Source organism: Paramisgurnus dabryanus, chromosome 9 (genome assembly GCF_030506205.2).
Source record: "Paramisgurnus dabryanus chromosome 9, PD_genome_1.1, whole genome shotgun sequence".
NCBI classification, from domain to species: Eukaryota; Metazoa; Chordata; class Actinopteri; order Cypriniformes; family Cobitidae; genus Paramisgurnus; species Paramisgurnus dabryanus.
Window position 1 is genome coordinate 6936623 of NC_133345.1, and position 21699 is coordinate 6958321.

A 21699-nucleotide genomic window follows, 5' to 3' on the forward strand; every position below is an offset into this window, starting at 1 on the left:
TCTGCTTTTACATGTAGATGTGTGCCCCAAGAACACAGACACACCGGCTCCAAAAAGTTTAAAAAGTACACATTTCTGTTATTTTAATGTGGCAAATGTGTCAGCTTTAAAAGAAGCATACATTACCTTTTAAAGAGGATGCGCACTGCGTGAAATACCTTTACTCCCAGCATAAGCAAGCAATTTTCAAAATGTTTTTAAAAGTAATGGTGATTATCTTACTTGTTTAACTGTTTGTGATTACCATGGAATCATGTCACCATCATTTTTAAGCTTGTAAAGCAAATAATGAAACATTGACTTAGTAGGAAAAAATATTTTGGAAGTATCGTGATAAATGATGAAGAAAATATTTTGCAAAGTGATGGTTAGCACACGGTTGATGGTACCTAATAAATTCCATCATATTTTTTTTATTCCTACTATGGAAGTCAATGGTGACTATCTGCTGTGGGTTTACCATCATTCCTCAAAATACCTTCTTTTGTGTTACTCAGAAAAAAAACTAATCCTCGTGTTGTTGTAAGCCTGTATGCATGAGTAAATGATGACAGAATTATCATCATAAATTGAAATATCCCTTTAAACTGTATTCCCCCCCCTTAAACCTAAACTTATTTTCTTACGGCAAGTCATTTAGGTAATCAAGAAAATACTTTACCCGTTGTCTTTGTGAGTTAAACAAATACAGCTACGCTTCCAGGTCTGTCGACGTTGCTGTGGTTTTTCGACAGCTGTATTATGAAGGGTAGCGAATGAATGAATACATTGCAAAAAATCATTTCTTACTTGTTATTTCGAACTGTTTTCACTGTACAAATATCTAGAAAGTCTTAAAATAAGATGCATTTTTTGATGAGCAAAATGCCCTAAGAAAATAAGCCTAGCCTTTAGGGAGAAAAAAACTCAAAATTTAAGCGAATTTTGGCTTAAAACAAGCAAATAAATCTGCCAAAGGGGTAAGAAACAAATCTAGATATAAACACTTAATTCAAGAAAAATTGTCGTAGCCCATTGGCAGATTTGTTGGCTTGTTTAATGTACATGCATGTACAATATTTCAATTTGTCTTGTATTTATTAGCATTTTGTATTGCCCAACGCTGTCTATGTTGTTTAACTGTTGTCATTTTCTTATAAAAGCCTTTATAATTTATTAGTTTGGATGATTGCCATTCCCGAGAACCTCTTATATTGGAAATAAAAGAATCATCTAAGCATTATTTTGTTGACTGTCTCTTAGACATGTAGCCGTTTGATTGTGGTTCTATTTAATGGCTAGTCTATTCTTTTGGAATGGTCAAACGTCTATTAGATTTTCACTGACAGCCCAAATTAAGCCTTGTTTTAGCCTAGACACATATTCGCTGTCTATTAGAAATTATGTAGTCGTTGAATAGCCGCTTTTTTGATGACTAATGTATTCTTGGGCCGTGGTTAGACGTCTCTTGGATTTTACGTAAAACGACAAAAGAATCTATTTTTAACACATAGGTCAGGGGAGAGCGCGAACGCAGTCCCCCACTATCAGAAATTTTGCAGTCGAGATTCCCACATTTGGGGAATTCGCAAAGGGTCAGCACAACCGGAGTGCAATGGCTGAGCCTCGCCCTGGGTGAACCACCTTCATGATCATGGTGTCTCCCCTGCCAGGTAAGTATGAGCGACACCCTTTGAGGCCAGACGGCCGCATCTTCCTGTGACCGATCACATCAACGGCGCCCCCGAAGGCCGTCCGACTAACATTTCATTACTGTGTGTGACCAGGTGGAAAGCGCACGAAGCCACGTCTGAGACCAAACATTCTTCGAGATCTACCCTATTTTTATTCCGTTTCCAGCCCGGTTGAACCGTGTAGAGTGAAATATGTGAAACAATTTAAATCAAATGGATTTAAATTGCGCATTCAAATATATGGTTTCGTTATTACAAAGTAACTTTACGTGGAATAGAAACAAAGAAATGTACAGAGCAATCAAGAAACAACGAAAGCATAGCAATTTTAGAACGTGGATAAATAAAAACACAGGGCTCAATGACTTACCCGTTGTCGTTGTGAGTTAAACAAGTACAGCTATGCTTCCAGGTCTGTCGACGTTGCTGTGGATTTTCGACAGCTGTAGTATGAAGGGTAGTGAAAAAAGTTTTCAGGTGTTTTTAACATTCCAATCGGCCTCTTTCGCTTTTGTTGCACCTTCAGCTGTGTCGAGGATGTTTAATTCGTCCTCGGATCACCACCACAAACTTGTAAAGAAAATAATTAAATACATTACAAAAACATTTTTTTATCAGCGTGTTCATTTCCACGCAAGCTTTTCGTTAAACCAATAAAGCCAACGAAAACACAGCAATTTAAAGAAACACACGTATTAGAAAAACCACCGTCATTCACGCACAAAAGAAGCAAATTCTTTTTTTGTATTTGACTTATTTGTCCCCGAGAAGGGGAGCGCACCATTCATGGAAACACTGCAATACCATGTTGATGCATGGAGTGGAAGGAGCAAGCTCCGCTTCCATTTCCGAAGGTCAAAAATCCATTTAACATATAGTCTCCGGATAGGAGACGTATCAGACATTAAACTGATAAGAACAGATACTACACTTGATCTTAGCCAAAAGGCCGAGAAGCGATACCGGAATAGACGCAGCCAAAGGGGGAGCCGGCGAAGGCGCTGGCTTTTGGGGTGGAGGCTAGCGGGCATTTAACTCTATACGTTACAGAGGTAGAACGTTGAGCTAGCAGATCAGAAGTTCATGTTTTCTAAACCCATGCAGAAAACACACACAAACTGTTGGGAAAAAGCAGTCATCGCTTAACCAAACAGAAACATGAAGTAAAGCTTCAGTTAATTTGCTTGCAGCTTGCAGATCCAATACGTCGATCGTAAAGGTAATGCCGGTAGATCGCACATACCTTAACTGTGTATGCTGCTCCACGCCTCCACGAGCTTCGGGAAACAGAGCGCAAAATTGTCATTATGGTCTTGGATTAACTGTGAAACATGCTTTGCCTTTCTTCTCAAATGTGTTTTCATAAATCTTACGCTGTCCGCTGCAGCTCAGTCGTCTAACTTCTGAAATTTACCAGGATGCGCATTTTTTCCTTGATGCAGGAACTGATCCACGCTCATGAGAGAGAGAGAGAGAATTTAGAATTTTCAAAAAACCTTTATTACAAATTAAAACATTTTCATAACCTCAAATCAGAAAAAACAAAGGGGAAAAAATATATATATATATATATAGTAACGGAAATAACAAAAAATAAGCCAACATAGGAGCAAAGACGAAATCATCTTCAATAACCAGACACAGAGCTCCTCCATAATACCAAATCAATTCAAAAGAAAGAAGATCATTCATTGCTTTTAAGTATCTAAAACCAATAAGGATTCTAGATTTAACTTATTTTAAAAACTGCTAATATATCATGGCTTCCAGGTCTGTCAACGTTGCTGTGGTTTTTCGACAGCTGTAATATGAAGGGTAGAGTGAAAAAAAATGTTTAAGTGTTTTGAACATCCCAATCTGTTCGTTTACTTAGTATTTTATTCATGTTTTCGAGTTAAAAAATAATTCTTAAATCAAGATACATTTACTTAATAAGCAAAGTGGCTTAGAATTTAAGTCTTGTTTACTGAAATAAATTCTAAAATGTAATAGGTTAAGGCTTAAAACAAGTAAAAATATCTGCCAGTGGGGTAAGAAAAATAAACCTAAATTGAGTTTATTATTGAATTAAGTTGAAACTAGAATTACGTTTATTTTTCTTACCCCGCTGGCAGATATTTTTTTACTTGTTTTAAATATAAACCTGTTGATTTTTATAATTTATTTCAATTATTACAAAGTATACGATCTGATTTTTTAATCGCGGTGTTTGTTTGTTTTATTCCTCGTTTCTTTTCCGTGCATTTGCTTTATTTATTTATTTTTGCTTGTTGCATTTAAATGCACGTTTGATTTGTTGCCACATTATTCTGTGTTAATGTATTTTTTAACATGTTTATAAACAAAAAGTGCGTTATTATAATTAATTATATGGCTGTGAATTCCCAGCAAACACAAAACGCTTTTATAACAATTTTCTATTACAATACATAATATCTTAAGCCACTTTGCTTACCAAGTAAATGTATCTCCATTTAAGAATTGTCAGATATTCACAAGAAAACAAGACAAAAACAGTAAGTAAGATATTCATTTACTTTTTTCTTTCAAACATGAATTTACAGACGGCTGGAAATTTTAAATAAAATAACTAGACTTAGTCCAAAGCACATTTTGAGGAATACTTACACATTTTACTTCTTATTTCTTTGGAATTAATTATTATTTATTTTCAATTACAAAGTATGCGATCTGATTTTTTTAATCGCGGTGTTTGTTTTATTCCTCGTTTCTTTTCCATGCATTTGCTTTATTTATTTATTTTCTGCTTGTTGCATTTAAATGCACATTTGATTTGTTGCCACATTATTCTGTGTTAATGTATTTTTTAACATGTTTATCAACAAAAAGTGCGTTATTATAATTAATTATATAGCTGTGAAATATATACAAGAATTCCCAGCAAAAACAAAACGTTTTTATAACAATTTTCTATTACAATACATAATATCTTAAGCCACTTTGCTTACCAAGTAAATGTATCTCCATTTAAGAATTGTCAGATATTCACTAGAAAACAAGACAAAAACAGTAAGTAAGATATTCATTTACTTTTTTCTTTCAAACATGAATTTACAGACGGCTGGGAATTTTTAATAAAATAACTAGACATACCTATTCGGGTCTGCTCCCGTTTGCTGTGATGACGGGAGACTTAGTCCAAAGCACATTTTGAGGAATACTTACACATTTTACTTCTTATTTCTTTGAAATTAATTATTATTTATTTTCAATTACAAAGTATGAGATCTGATTTTTTTAATCGCGGTGTGTGTTTTATTCCTCGTTTCTTTAGCTCACACAACATTCTACCAAAAAACAGCAGATCATTTTCTACTAGATAACTCCATACACTATGGATTAAAAATGTCCCGACTGCGAACCTGATAAAACCCAGGTAAAAAGCAAATACAAATAAACCATTTTGATTTAGCAAAAGTTTACAAATAAATGCACTCCCTGCACACAACAAGCACGTCTAGTTACCATTCATTTTTTGCGTGATTTAAGTTTCGTCGCATACATTTTGGAAGGCACACGATAAAAACAAAATAAGGCTTTTAATGTATGCAGACTTCATTCTCCGTTGAGGGCTTATCAATCATAATAAACGCTGTTAACTCTTCTCATTGAATGGTCTAAATCCAATGCTGGTAAAGAAATCAAATGTGCATTTCAACGCAACAAGCAAGCCGTAAAGCAATGGATGCAGGCAAACAAACGAGGAATAGCACATACACCACGATTAGATCATCGGGTCTCATACTTTGGAATTAATAAGAAATAATTATTCAGTCTAAAGAAATAAGAAGTAAAATGTCTAAGTATTTCTCCAATTGTGCAGACTCATTACAATAAACGGGAGCAGACACGAATAGTTATGTATGTCTCGTTATTTTATTTAAAATTGACAGCTGTCTAACATATGATATATTTTGATAATACGAAATGCTAAAAAAATAATATAACACCAATCGACAATATATGTTATTGTTATTTTTACAAGTAAATTCATGTGTAGGAGAAAACAAAGCAGCTGTCAGTCCATACTATATTGAGTGGCCATCGTAGTGGTGCAACCTGAACGATGTTTTCCCTACTTCCGGTCAAAGGCGCCATTTTGTGAAATAGGCATATAGGTGACGCTGGAGCACGCGGCCATTGTCTCTGTTCAACAAAACAAGTGTATATATATACACATACGCATATTTTTCCTCAATCAATCACCGAATACAAGGTGCAATTCGATGCCAACTGGCCCTTCTCTCTGGTTTCATGTTTGTAAGGAAAATTAAGGGGGAAATTACGATAGCATTTCAGCCAAACATTCATTCGTGCCACGCTGCTTTTCTTTGAACGAAAAAAAAAACCCTCTGCTCCCCCTACACAATTTCTTCTCCTGTTATTTTATGCTTAAAACAAGCAAATAAATCTGCCTACAGGGTAAGAAAAAATTCGTTAACTTTTCCCATAAACACTTAATTCAAGAAAAATTGTCCCACCCCACTGGCCATTTTTTATCCACAATACACATTCGATGTCTGCACGCACCATTGTCTTTGTTCAACGCAAACAATTCTGTTGCGTTTTTCTTTGAACGAAGTGCTCCGCCTAGATAATTTGACCCATATTCACATGGGTTTGTTTCTCGTTTTTTCTTTGAGAACAATCTATATAGCGCTTTCCACAATCGTTTTGGTGTTAGCTTTACGTAAAATAGAAACACAGAAAAGTACTGAGCGATGGAGAAACCACGAAGCGGAACATATTATGACCACGGATTGGCAAACAAACTGGCAACCACGCACAAAAGAAGCAAACTCTGGTTTTAAACTCACCTTATTTGTCCCCGGAAAGCGCCAGAGTCGATGCACGGAGTGGACGGAGCAAGCCTCGCTTCCATAGCCGAAGGTCAAAAATCCATTCAAACGTGTAGTCCCCGGTGTCCACTCGATTTTACCCAAAAAGCCGAGGAGCGATACCGCAATGGCATCCGGAGAAGGCGCTGGCTGTCGGGATGGAGGTTAGCGGGTCAGAGATCCGGCACTGAAGGTCTGCGTTCATTACTCACCGTGTGCATTTCACTCTATACTTGTAAAAAAACCATACAAATACATACAGAAACAGTTATCACTCATACAAAAAGAAACACGAAGGTAAAGCTTCAGTTAATTTGCTCGCTGAATGCTTTTTGCATGCACATACAAAACTGAACAAAACTGATATACTGAACAAAATAGGCCCCAAAATTGAGGAACACCAGTTGTTTAGTTAAACTGATTGAATAGCACTTTGCTTTCTATTTGTTAAATATGAAATGAGACAATAAATTACAAATTACATTTCAATGCCTGCAGCGTGTTCATGTCCACACCACAAATAAAACCGTGTGACCCTTTTTTTTGGTTTAAAGATTGAAAGTTTCGAACCTACGCAACACTCTAAAGACAAATGCTCCTAAATAGTACCAAATAAGGGTTCTTCAGCTTGTAACCATAGCAGAACCCGTTTTTTGGTACTATATAGAACCTTTTTATACGGTTCTATAAAGAATCTTGCCTTGAAAAATGCTCACCTCAGTGGTGCTATAAAGAACGATTAATTCATCAGCTGTCAGGAGTGACATTTTTGTTATTTATCCACTTTCTAATGTATAGCACTTGATAAGGATTAACAGTTTAAAAACAGAAATGCAAGACATCAGAAAATACATTTATTTTTTACTTTCATAACATGAGAGGTGTCATACAATAACAAATATGTGCTTTAAAATCACATTCCTAAGTTAAAAATATACATAAAAATAGATATATGGATCATTACACAAATCACTACTCAAAGGAAATATGTTAAATAACTGCTTCAATATTAATTAACAATAACGTTTGGCCAAGGCAGTCCTTGTAAATAGACATATAAATAGACAAATAAAATCATGACATATATGCCATAGAGCCTGAGATAGAGAAAAATAATAAGGAATTCTGCTTTTACTACCATCTCAGAAATATTGCCAGAATTGGAGGTTTTGTCTCAAGACAGGACTTAGAGAAACTTGTTCATGCTTTCATCACCAGCAGGGCCGATTATTGCAATGGACAATGGATTAAAAAAGTACTGTTACTTGTTTAAAAACCACTTCATGGCTACAGGCCGAAATACATGACAGATATGCTAATCGAATATGAAACCGATTACTCGGAGCAATAGGATCAGGTCATTTAGAAAAAACAGGGGTTCACTCAAAACAAGGTGCATCAGCATTTAGTTATTATCAGCTTTCAGAAGAGATCAGATGTGCTTCAACAGTAGACACTTTTAAATCTAGATTAAAAACACATCAGTTTAACTTTGCATTTACTGAATGATTTAAAACAGTACGAATAAAACAGTACAAAAGAATAAAACAGTATGAACCTTACCTGTTATAAAGGGAATGAAGCTTACGGTATGGTGCTTACCTGCAGAAATAAATAAAGTACAATAAGAACACACAGAACTTCAATTTTCAAAATTATTTTAACAATAAATGATGATTATTTTACTGGTTTACCTGTTTGCGATTACCACAGAATCCCGTCACCTGGCTGCGGTCTTCATTTGGTGAACGGTTCTTCACTCATAATTGACCTATACAAGAAATAGAGAAGAATAATAAGCAATTCTGCTTTTACATGTAGATGTGTGCCCCAAGAACACAGACACACCGGCTCCAAAAAGTTTAAAAAGTACACATTTCTGTTATTTTAATGTGGCAAATGTGTCAGCTTTAAAAGAAGCATACATTACCTTTTAAAGAGGATGCGCACTGCGTGAAATACCTTTACTCCCAGCATAAGCAAGCAATTTTCAAAATGCTTTTAAAAGTAATGGTGATTATCTTACTTGTTTAACTGTTTGTGATTACCATGGAATCATGTCACCATCATTTTTAAGCTTGTAAAGCAAATAATGAAACATTGACTTAGTAGGAAAAAATATTTTGGAAGTATCGTGATAAATGATGAAGAAAATATTTTGCAAAGTGATGGTTAGCACACGGTTGATGGTACCTAATAAATTCCATCATATTTTTTTTATTCCTACTATGGAAGTCAATGGTGACTATCTGCTGTGGGTTTACCATCATTCCTCAAAATACCTTCTTTTGTGTTACTCAGAAAAAAAACTAATCCTCGTGTTGTTGTAAGCCTGTATGCATGAGTAAATGATGACAGAATTATCATCATAAATTGAAATATCCCTTTAAACTCTATTCCCCCCCCTTAAACCTAAACTTATTTTCTTACGGCTAGTCATTTAGGTAATCAAGAAAATACTTTACCCGTTGTCTTTGTGAGTTAAACAAATACAGCTACGCTTCCAGGTCTGTCGACGTTGCTGTGGTTTTTCGACAGCTGTATTATGAAGGGTAGCGAATGAATGAATACATTGCAAAAAATCATTTCTTACTTGTTATTTCGAACTGTTTTCACTGTACAAATATCTAGAAAGTCTTAAAATAAGATGCATTTTTTGATGAGCAAAATGCCCTAAGAAAATAAGCCTAGCCTTTAGGGAGAAAAAAACTCAAAATTTAAGCGAATTTGGGCTTAAAACAAGCAAATAAATCTGCCAAAGGGGTAAGAAACAAATCTAGATATAAACACTTAATTCAAGAAAAATTGTCGTAGCCCATTGGCAGATTTGTTGGCTTGTTTAATGTACATGCATGTACAATATTTCAATTTGTCTTGTATTTATTAGCATTTTGTATTGCCCAACGCTGTCTATGTTGTTTAACTGTTGTCATTTTCTTATAAAAGCCTTTATAATTTATTAGTTTGGATGATTGCCATTCCCGAGAACCTCTTATATTGGAAATAAAAGAATCATCTAAGCATTATTTTGTTGACTGTCTCTTAGACATGTAGCCGTTTGATTGTGGTTCTATTTAATGGCTAGTCTATTCTTTTGGAATGGTCAAACGTCTATTAGATTTTCACTGACAGCCCAAATTAAGCCTTGTTTTAGCCTAGACACATATTCGCTGTCTATTAGAAATTATGTAGTCGTTGAATAGCCGCTTTTTTGATGACTAATGTATTCTTGGGCCGTGGTTAGACGTCTCTTGGATTTTACGTAAAACGACAAAAGAATCTATTTTTAACACATAGGTCAGGGGAGAGCGCGAACGCAGTCCCCCACTATCAGAAATTTTGCAGTCGAGATTCCCACATTTGGGGAATTCGCAAAGGGTCAGCACAACCGGAGTGCAATGGCTGAGCCTCGCCCTGGGTGAACCACCTTCATGATCATGGTGTCTCCCCTGCCAGGTAAGTATGAGCGACACCCTTTGAGGCCAGACGGCCGCATCTTCCTGTGACCGATCACATCAACGGCGCCCCCGAAGGCCGTCCGACTAACATTTCATTACTGTGTGTGACCAGGTGGAAAGCGCACGAAGCCACGTCTGAGACCAAACATTCTTCGAGATCTACCCTATTTTTATTCCGTTTCCAGCCCGGTTGAACCGTGTAGAGTGAAATATGTGAAACAATTTAAATCAAATGGATTTAAATTGCGCATTCAAATATATGGTTTCGTTATTACAAAGTAACTTTACGTGGAATAGAAACAAAGAAATGTACAGAGCAATCAAGAAACAACGAAAGCATAGCAATTTTAGAACGTGGATAAATAAAAACACAGGGCTCAATGACTTACCCGTTGTCGTTGTGAGTTAAACAAGTACAGCTATGCTTCCAGGTCTGTCGACGTTGCTGTGGATTTTCGACAGCTGTAGTATGAAGGGTAGTGAAAAAAGTTTTCAGGTGTTTTTAACATTCCAATCGGCCTCTTTCGCTTTTGTTGCACCTTCAGCTGTGTCGAGGATGTTTAATTCGTCCTCGGATCACCACCACAAACTTGTAAAGAAAATAATTAAATACATTACAAAAACATTTCTTTATCAGCGTGTTCATTTCCACGCAAGCTTTTCGTTAAACCAATAAAGCCAACGAAAACACAGCAATTTAAAGAAACACACGTATTAGAAAAAACACCGTCATTCACGCACAAAAGAAGCAAATTCTTTTTTTGTATTTGACTTATTTGTCCCCGAGAAGGGGAGCGCACCATTCATGGAAACACTGCAATACCATGTTGATGCATGGAGTGGAAGGAGCAAGCTCCGCTTCCATTTCCGAAGGTCAAAAATCCATTTAACATATAGTCTCCGGATAGGAGACGTATCAGACATTAAACTGATAAGAACAGATACTACACTTGATCTTAGCCAAAAGGCCGAGAAGCGATACCGGAATAGACGCAGCCAAAGGGGGAGCCGGCGAAGGCGCTGGCTTTTGGGGTGGAGGCTAGCGGGCATTTAACTCTATACGTTACAGAGGTAGAACGTTGAGCTAGCAGATCAGAAGTTCATGTTTTCTAAACCCATGCAGAAAACACACACAAACTGTTGGGAAAAAGCAGTCATCGCTTAACCAAACAGAAACATGAAGTAAAGCTTCAGTTAATTTGCTTGCAGCTTGCAGATCCAATACGTCGATCGTAAAGGTAATGCCGGTAGATCGCACATACCTTAACTGTGTATGCTGCTCCACGCCTCCACGAGCTTCGGGAAACAGAGCGCAAAATTGTCATTATGGTCTTGGATTAACTGTGAAACATGCTTTGCCTTTCTTCTCAAATGTGTTTTCATAAATCTTACGCTGTCCGCTGCAGCTCAGTCGTCTAACTTCTGAAATTTACCAGGATGCGCATTTTTTCCTTGATGCAGGAACTGATCCACGCTCATGAGAGAGAGAGAGAGAATTTAGAATTTTCAAAAAACCTTTATTACAAATTAAAACATTTTCATAACCTCAAATCAGAAAAAACAAAGGGGAAAAAAATATATATATATATATAGTAACGGAAATAACAAAAAATAAGCCAACATAGGAGCAAAGACGAAATCATCTTCAATAACCAGACACAGAGCTCCTCCATAATACCAAATCAATTCAAAAGAAAGAAGATCATTCATTGCTTTTAAGTATCTAAAACCAATAAGGATTCTAGATTTAACTTATTTTAAAAACTGCTAATATATCATGGCTTCCAGGTCTGTCAACGTTGCTGTGGTTTTTCGACAGCTGTAATATGAAGGGTAGAGTGAAAAAAAATGTTTAAGTGTTTTGAACATCCCAATCTGTTCGTTTACTTAGTATTTTATTCATGTTTTCGAGTTAAAAAATAATTCTTAAATCAAGATACATTTACTTAATAAGCAAAGTGGCTTAGAATTTAAGTCTTGTTTACTGAAATAAATTCTAAAATGTAATAGGTTAAGGCTTAAAACAAGTAAAAATATCTGCCAGTGGGGTAAGAAAAATAAACCTAAATTGAGTTTATTATTGAATTAAGTTGAAACTAGAATTACGTTTATTTTTCTTACCCCGCTGGCAGATATTTTTTACTTGTTTTAAATATAAACCTGTTGATTTTTATAATTTATTTCAATTATTACAAAGTATACGATCTGATTTTTTAATCGCGGTGTTTGTTTTATTCCTCGTTTCTTTTCCGTGCATTTGCTTTATTTATTTATTTTTGCTTGTTGCATTTAAATGCACGTTTGATTTGTTGCCACATTATTCTGTGTTAATGTATTTTTTAACATGTTTATAAACAAAAAGTGCGTTATTATAATTAATTATATGGCTGTGAATTCCCAGCAAACACAAAACGCTTTTATAACAATTTTCTATTACAATACATAATATCTTAAGCCACTTTGCTCACCAAGTAAATGTATCTCCATTTAAGAATTGTCAGATATTCACAAGAAAACAAGACAAAAACAGTAAGTAAGATATTCATTTACTTTTTTCTTTCAAACATGAATTTACAGACGGCTGGAAATTTTAAATAAAATAACTAGACATACCTATTCGGGTCTGCTCCCGTTTGCTGTGATGACGGGGACCTAGTCCAAAGCACATTTTGAGGAATACTTACACATTTTACTTCTTATTTCTTTGGAATTAATTATTATTTATTTTCAATTACAAAGTATGCGATCTGATTTTTTTAATCGCGGTGTTTGTTTTATTCCTCGTTTCTTTTCCATGCATTTGCTTTATTTATTTATTTTCTGCTTGTTGCATTTAAATGCACATTTGATTTGTTGCCACATTATTCTGTGTTAATGTATTTTTTAACATGTTTATCAACAAAAAGTGCGTTATTATAATTAATTATATAGCTGTGAAATATATACAAGAATTCCCAGCAAAAACAAAACGTTTTTATAACAATTTTCTATTACAATACATAATATCTTAAGCCACTTTGCTTACCAAGTAAATGTATCTCCATTTAAGAATTGTCAGATATTCACTAGAAAACAAGACAAAAACAGTAAGTAAGATATTCATTTACTTTTTTCTTTCAAACATGAATTTACAGACGGCTGGGAATTTTTAATAAAATAACTAGACATACCTATTCGGGTCTGCTCCCGTTTGCTGTGATGACGGGAGACTTAGTCCAAAGCACATTTTGAGGAATACTTACACATTTTACTTCTTATTTCTTTGAAATTAATTATTATTTATTTTCAATTACAAAGTATGAGATCTGATTTTTTTAATCGCGGTGTGTGTTTTATTCCTCGTTTCTTTAGCTCACACAACATTCTACCAAAAAACAGCAGATCATTTTCTACTAGATAACTCCATACACTATGGATTAAAAATGTCCCGACTGCGAACCTGATAAAACCCAGGTAAAAAGCAAATACAAATAAACCATTTTGATTTAGCAAAAGTTTACAAATAAATGCACTCCCTGCACACAACAAGCACGTCTAGTTACCATTCATTTTTTGCGTGATTTAAGTTTCGTCGCATACATTTTGGAAGGCACACGATAAAAACAAAATAAGGCTTTTAATGTATGCAGACTTCATTCTCCGTTGAGGGCTTATCAATCATAATAAACGCTGTTAACTCTTCTCATTGAATGGTCTAAATCCAATGCTGGTAAAGAAATCAAATGTGCATTTCAACGCAACAAGCAAGCCGTAAAGCAATGGATGCAGGCAAACAAACGAGGAATAGCACATACACCACGATTAGATCATCGGGTCTCATACTTTGGAATTAATAAGAAATAATTATTCAGTCTAAAGAAATAAGAAGTAAAATGTCTAAGTATTTCTCCAATTGTGCAGACTCATTACAATAAACGGGAGCAGACACGAATAGTTATGTATGTCTCGTTATTTTATTTAAAATTGACAGCTGTCTAACATATGATATATTTTGATAATACGAAATGCTAAAAAAATAATATAACACCAATCGACAATATATGTTATTGTTATTTTTACAAGTAAATTCATGTGTAGGAGAAAACAAAGCAGCTGTCAGTCCATACTATATTGAGTGGCCATCGTAGTGGTGCAACCTGAACGATGTTTTCCCTACTTCCGGTCAAAGGCGCCATTTTGTGAAATAGGCATATAGGTGACGCTGGAGCACGCGGCCATTGTCTCTGTTCAACAAAACAAGTGTATATATATACACATACGCATATTTTTCCTCAATCAATCACCGAATACAAGGTGCAATTCGATGCCAACTGGCCCTTCTCTCTGGTTTCATGTTTGTAAGGAAAATTAAGGGGGAAATTACGATAGCATTTCAGCCAAACATTCATTCGTGCCACGCTGCTTTTCTTTGAACGAAAAAAAAAACCCTCTGCTCCCCCTACACAATTTCTTCTCCTGTTATTTTATGCTTAAAACAAGCAAATAAATCTGCCTACAGGGTAAGAAAAAATTCGTTAACTTTTCCCATAAACACTTAATTCAAGAAAAATTGTCCCACCCCACTGGCCATTTTTTATCCACAATACACATTCGATGTCTGCACGCACCATTGTCTTTGTTCAACGCAAACAATTCTGTTGCGTTTTTCTTTGAACGAAGTGCTCCGCCTAGATAATTTGACCCATATTCACATGGGTTTGTTTCTCGTTTTTTCTTTGAGAACAATCTATATAGCGCTTTCCACAATCGTTTTGGTGTTAGCTTTACGTAAAATAGAAACACAGAAAAGTACTGAGCGATGGAGAAACCACGAAGCGGAACATATTATGACCACGGATTGGCAAACAAACTGGCAACCACGCACAAAAGAAGCAAACTCTGGTTTTAAACTCACCTTATTTGTCCCCGGAAAGCGCCAGAGTCGATGCACGGAGTGGACGGAGCAAGCCTCGCTTCCATAGCCGAAGGTCAAAAATCCATTCAAACGTGTAGTCCCCGGTGTCCACTCGATTTTACCCAAAAAGCCGAGGAGCGATACCGCAATGGCATCCGGAGAAGGCGCTGGCTGTCGGGATGGAGGTTAGCGGGTCAGAGATCCGGCACTGAAGGTCTGCGTTCATTACTCACCGTGTGCATTTCACTCTATACTTGTAAAAAAACCATACAAATACATACAGAAACAGTTATCACTCATACAAAAAGAAACACGAAGGTAAAGCTTCAGTTAATTTGCTCGCTGAATGCTTTTTGCATGCACATACAAAACTGAACAAAACTGATATACTGAACAAAATAGGCCCCAAAATTGAGGAACACCAGTTGTTTAGTTAAACTGATTGAATAGCACTTTGCTTTCTATTTGTTAAATATGAAATGAGACAATAAATTACAAATTACATTTCAATGCCTGCAGCGTGTTCATGTCCACACCACAAATAAAACCGTGTGACCCTTTTTTTTGGTTTAAAGATTGAAAGTTTCGAACCTACGCAACACTCTAAAGACAAATGCTCCTAAATAGTACCAAATAAGGGTTCTTCAGCTTGTAACCATAGCAGAACCCGTTTTTTGGTACTATATAGAACCTTTTTATACGGTTCTATAAAGAATCTTGCCTTGAAAAATGCTCACCTCAGTGGTGCTATAAAGAACGATTAATTCATCAGCTGTCAGGAGTGACATTTTTGTTATTTATCCACTTTCTAATGTATAGCACTTGATAAGGATTAACAGTTTAAAAACAGAAATGCAAGACATCAGAAAATACATTTATTTTTTACTTTCATAACATGAGAGGTGTCATACAATAACAAATATGTGCTTTAAAATCACATTCCTAAGTTAAAAATATACATAAAAATAGATATATGGATCATTACACAAATCACTACTCAAAGGAAATATGTTAAATAACTGCTTCAATATTAATTAACAATAACGTTTGGCCAAGGCAGTCCTTGTAAATAGACATATAAATAGACAAATAAAATCATGACATATATGCCATAGAGCCTGAGATAGAGAAAAATAATAAGGAATTCTGCTTTTACTACCATCTCAGAAATATTGCCAGAATTGGAGGTTTTGTCTCAAGACAGGACTTAGAGAAACTTGTTCATGCTTTCATCACCAGCAGGGCCGATTATTGCAATGGACAATGGATTAAAAAAGTACTGTTACTTGTTTAAAAACCACTTCATGGCTACAGGCCGAAATACATGACAGATATGCTAATCGAATATGAAACCGATTACTCGGAGCAATAGGATCAGGTCATTTAGAAAAAACAGGGGTTCACTCAAAACAAGGTGCATCAGCATTTAGTTATTATCAGCTTTCAGAAGAGATCAGATGTGCTTCAACAGTAGACACTTTTAAATCTAGATTAAAAACACATCAGTTTAACTTTGCATTTACTGAATGATTTAAAACAGTACGAATAAAACAGTACAAAAGAATAAAACAGTATGAACCTTACCTGTTATAAAGGGAATGAAGCTTACGGTATGGTGCTTACCTGCAGAAATAAATAAAGTACAATAAGAACACACAGAACTTCAATTTTCAAAATTATTTTAACAATAAATGATGATTATTTTACTGGTTTACCTGTTTGCGATTACCACAGAATCCCGTCACCTGGCTGCGGTCTTCATTTGGTGAACGGTTCTTCACTCATAATTGACCTATACAAGAAATAGAGAAGAATAATAAGCAATTCTGCTTTTACATGTAGATGTGTGCCCCAAGAACACAGACACACCGGCTCCAAAAAGTTTAAAAAGTACACATTTCTGTTATTTTAATGTGGCAAATGTGTCAGCTTTAAAAGAAGCATACATTACCTTTTAAAGAGGATGCGCACTGCGTGAAATACCTTTACTCCCAGCATAAGCAAGCAATTTTCAAAATGCTTTTAAAAGTAATGGTGATTATCTTACTTGTTTAACTGTTTGTGATTACCATGGAATCATGTCACCATCATTTTTAAGCTTGTAAAGCAAATAATGAAACATTGACTTAGTAGGAAAAAATATTTTGGAAGTATCGTGATAAATGATGAAGAAAATATTTTGCAAAGTGATGGTTAGCACACGGTTGATGGTACCTAATAAATTCCATCATATTTTTTTTATTCCTACTATGGAAGTCAATGGTGACTATCTGCTGTGGGTTTACCATCATTCCTCAAAATACCTTCTTTTGTGTTACTCAGAAAAAAAACTAATCCTCGTGTTGTTGTAAGCCTGTATGCATGAGTAAATGATGACAGAATTATCATCATAAATTGAAATATCCCTTTAAACTCTATTCCCCCCCCTTAAACCTAAACTTATTTTCTTACGGCAAGTCATTTAGGTAATCAAGAAAATACTTTACCCGTTGTCTTTGTGAGTTAAACAAATACAGCTACGCTTCCAGGTCTGTCGACGTTGCTGTGGTTTTTCGACAGCTGTATTATGAAGGGTAGCGAATGAATGAATACATTGCAAAAAATCATTTCTTACTTGTTATTTCGAACTGTTTTCACTGTACAAATATCTAGAAAGTCTTAAAATAAGATGCATTTTTTGATGAGCAAAATGCCCTAAGAAAATAAGCCTAGCCTTTAGGGAGAAAAAAACTCAAAATTTAAGCGAATTTGGGCTTAAAACAAGCAAATAAATCTGCCAAAGGGGTAAGAAACAAATCTAGATATAAACACTTAATTCAAGAAAAATTGTCGTAGCCCATTGGCAGATTTGTTGGCTTGTTTAATGTACATGCATGTACAATATTTCAATTTGTCTTGTATTTATTAGCATTTTGTATTGCCCAACGCTGTCTATGTTGTTTAACTGTTGTCATTTTCTTATAAAAGCCTTTATAATTTATTAGTTTGGATGATTGCCATTCCCGAGAACCTCTTATATTGGAAATAAAAGAATCATCTAAGCATTATTTTGTTGACTGTCTCTTAGACATGTAGCCGTTTGATTGTGGTTCTATTTAATGGCTAGTCTATTCTTTTGGAATGGTCAAACGTCTATTAGATTTTCACTGACAGCCCAAATTAAGCCTTGTTTTAGCCTAGACACATATTCGCTGTCTATTAGAAATTATGTAGTCGTTGAATAGCCGCTTTTTTGATGACTAATGTATTCTTGGGCCGTGGTTAGACGTCTCTTGGATTTTACGTAAAACGACAAAAGAATCTATTTTTAACACATAGGTCAGGGGAGAGCGCGAACGCAGTCCCCCACTATCAGAAATTTTGCAGTCGAGATTCCCACATTTGGGGAATTCGCAAAGGGTCAGCACAACCGGAGTGCAATGGCTGAGCCTCGCCCTGGGTGAACCACCTTCATGATCATGGTGTCTCCCCTGCCAGGTAAGTATGAGCGACACCCTTTGAGGCCAGACGGCCGCATCTTCCTGTGACCGATCACATCAACGGCGCCCCCGAAGGCCGTCCGACTAACATTTCATTACTGTGTGTGACCAGGTGGAAAGCGCACGAAGCCACGTCTGAGACCAAACATTCTTCGAGATCTACCCTATTTTTATTCCGTTTCCAGCCCGGTTGAACCGTGTAGAGTGAAATATGTGAAACAATTTAAATCAAATGGATTTAAATTGCGCATTCAAATATATGGTTTCGTTATTACAAAGTAACTTTACGTGGAATAGAAACAAAGAAATGTACAGAGCAATCAAGAAACAACGAAAGCATAGCAATTTTAGAACGTGGATAAATAAAAACACAGGGCTCAATGACTTACCCGTTGTCGTTGTGAGTTAAACAAGTACAGCTATGCTTCCAGGTCTGTCGACGTTGCTGTGGATTTTCGACAGCTGTAGTATGAAGGGTAGTGAAAAAAGTTTTCAGGTGTTTTTAACATTCCAATCGGCCTCTTTCGCTTTTGTTGCACCTTCAGCTGTGTCGAGGATGTTTAATTCGTCCTCGGATCACCACCACAAACTTGTAAAGAAAATAATTAAATACATTACAAAAACATTTCTTTATCAGCGTGTTCATTTCCACGCAAGCTTTTCGTTAAACCAATAAAGCCAACGAAAACACAGCAATTTAAAGAAACACACGTATTAGAAAAAACACCGTCATTCACGCACAAAAGAAGCAAATTCTTTTTTTGTATTTGACTTATTTGTCCCCGAGAAGGGGAGCGCACCATTCATGGAAACACTGCAATACCATGTTGATGCATGGAGTGGAAGGAGCAAGCTCCGCTTCCATTTCCGAAGGTCAAAAATCCATTTAACATATAGTCTCCGGATAGGAGACGTATCAGACATTAAACTGATAAGAACAGATACTACACTTGATCTTAGCCAAAAGGCCGAGAAGCGATACCGGAATAGACGCAGCCAAAGGGGGAGCCGGCGAAGGCGCTGGCTTTTGGGGTGGAGGCTAGCGGGCATTTAACTCTATACGTTACAGAGGTAGAACGTTGAGCTAGCAGATCAGAAGTTCATGTTTTCTAAACCCATGCAGAAAACACACACAAACTGTTGGGAAAAAGCAGTCATCGCTTAACCAAACAGAAACATGAAGTAAAGCTTCAGTTAATTTGCTTGCAGCTTGCAGATCCAATACGTCGATCGTAAAGGTAATGCCGGTAGATCGCACATACCTTAACTGTGTATGCTGCTCCACGCCTCCACGAGCTTCGGGAAACAGAGCGCAAAATTGTCATTATGGTCTTGGATTAACTGTGAAACATGCTTTGCCTTTCTTCTCAAATGTGTTTTCATAAATCTTACGCTGTCCGCTGCAGCTCAGTCGTCTAACTTCTGAAATTTACCAGGATGCGCATTTTTTCCTTGATGCAGGAACTGATCCACGCTCATGAGAGAGAGAGAGAGAATTTAGAATTTTCAAAAAACCTTTATTACAAATTAAAACATTTTCATAACCTCAAATCAGAAAAAACAAAGGGGAAAAAAAATATATATATATATAGTAACGGAAATAACAAAAAATAAGCCAACATAGGAGCAAAGACGAAATCATCTTCAATAACCAGACACAGAGCTCCTCCATAATACCAAATCAATTCAAAAGAAAGAAGATCATTCATTGCTTTTAAGTATCTAAAACCAATAAGGATTCTAGATTTAACTTATTTTAAAAACTGCTAATATATCATGGCTTCCAGGTCTGTCAACGTTGCTGTGGTTTTTCGACAGCTGTAATATGAAGGGTAGAGTGAAAAAAAATGTTTAAGTGTTTTGAACATCCCAATCTGTTCGTTTACTTAGTATTTTATTCATGTTTTCGAGTTAAAAAATAATTCTTAAATCAAGATACATTTACTTAATAAGCAAAGTGGCTTAGAATTTAAGTCTTGTTTACTGAAATAAATTCTAAAATGTAATAGGTTAAGGCTTAAAACAAGTAAAAATATCTGCCAGTGGGGTAAGAAAAATAAACCTAAATTGAGTTTATTATTGAATTAAGTTGAAACTAGAATTACGTTTATTTTTCTTACCCCGCTGGCAGATATTTTTTACTTGTTTTAAATATAAACCTGTTGATTTTTATAATTTATTTCAATTATTACAAAGTATACGATCTGATTTTTTAATCGCGGTGTTTGTTTTATTCCTCGTTTCTTTTCCGTGCATTTGCTTTATTTATTTATTTTTGCTTGTTGCATTTAAATGCACGTTTGATTTGTTGCCACATTATTCTGTGTTAATGTATTTTTTAACATGTTTATAAACAAAAAGTGCGTTATTATAATTAATTATATGGCTGTGAATTCCCAGCAAACACAAAACGCTTTTATAACAATTTTCTATTACAATACATAATATCTTAAGCCACTTTGCTCACCAAGTAAATGTATCTCCATTTAAGAATTGTCAGATATTCACAAGAAAACAAGACAAAAACAGTAAGTAAGATATTCATTTACTTTTTTCTTTCAAACATGAATTTACAGACGGCTGGAAATTTTAAATAAAATAACTAGACATACCTATTCGGGTCTGCTCCCGTTTGCTGTGATGACGGGGACCTAGTCCAAAGCACATTTTGAGGAATACTTACACATTTTACTTCTTATTTCTTTGGAATTAATTATTATTTATTTTCAATTACAAAGTATGCGATCTGATTTTTTTAATCGCGGTGTTTGTTTTATTCCTCGTTTCTTTTCCATGCATTTGCTTTATTTATTTATTTTCTGCTTGTTGCATTTAAATGCACATTTGATTTGTTGCCACATTATTCTGTGTTAATGTATTTTTTAACATGTTTATCAACAAAAAGTGCGTTATTATAATTAATTATATAGCTGTGAAATATATACAAGAATTCCCAGCAAAAACAAAACGTTTTTATAACAATTTTCTATTACAATACATAATATCTTAAGCCACTTTGCTTACCAAGTAAATGTATCTCCATTTAAGAATTGTCAGATATTCACTAGAAAACAAGACAAAAACAGTAAGTAAGATATTCATTTACTTTTTTCTTTCAAACATGAATTTACAGACGGCTGGGAATTTTTAATAAAATAACTAGACATACCTATTCGGGTCTGCTCCCGTTTGCTGTGATGACGGGAGACTTAGTCCAAAGCACATTTTGAGGAATACTTACACATTTTACTTCTTATTTCTTTGAAATTAATTATTATTTATTTTCAATTACAAAGTATGAGATCTGATTTTTTTAATCGCGGTGTGTGTTTTATT

At 35.3% G+C, this 21699-nt stretch overlaps 6 non-coding genes across 6 annotated transcripts; all 6 read right to left on the reverse strand.

The window, feature by feature from the left end:
- Positions 1–1495: 1495 nt before the first annotated feature.
- Positions 1496–1660, reverse strand: LOC141282577 (U1 spliceosomal RNA). The gene has a single exon (XR_012337374.1). It is a non-coding gene; the product is annotated as a U1 spliceosomal RNA (small nuclear RNA).
- Positions 1661–2443: 783 nt separating this feature from the next.
- On the reverse strand, positions 2444–2634 carry LOC141282620 (U2 spliceosomal RNA). The gene has a single exon (XR_012337419.1). It is a non-coding gene; the product is annotated as a U2 spliceosomal RNA (small nuclear RNA).
- Positions 2635–9831: 7197 nt separating this feature from the next.
- LOC141282578 (U1 spliceosomal RNA) lies at positions 9832–9996 on the reverse strand. Its single transcript, XR_012337375.1, has one exon. It is a non-coding gene; the product is annotated as a U1 spliceosomal RNA (small nuclear RNA).
- Positions 9997–10779: 783 nt separating this feature from the next.
- On the reverse strand, positions 10780–10970 carry LOC141282621 (U2 spliceosomal RNA). The gene has a single exon (XR_012337420.1). It is a non-coding gene; the product is annotated as a U2 spliceosomal RNA (small nuclear RNA).
- A 7234-nt stretch (positions 10971–18204) lies between these two features.
- Positions 18205–18369, reverse strand: LOC141282579 (U1 spliceosomal RNA). The gene has a single exon (XR_012337376.1). It is a non-coding gene; the product is annotated as a U1 spliceosomal RNA (small nuclear RNA).
- A 783-nt stretch (positions 18370–19152) lies between these two features.
- Positions 19153–19343, reverse strand: LOC141282622 (U2 spliceosomal RNA). Its single transcript, XR_012337421.1, has one exon. It is a non-coding gene; the product is annotated as a U2 spliceosomal RNA (small nuclear RNA).
- Positions 19344–21699: the final 2356 nt, after the last annotated feature.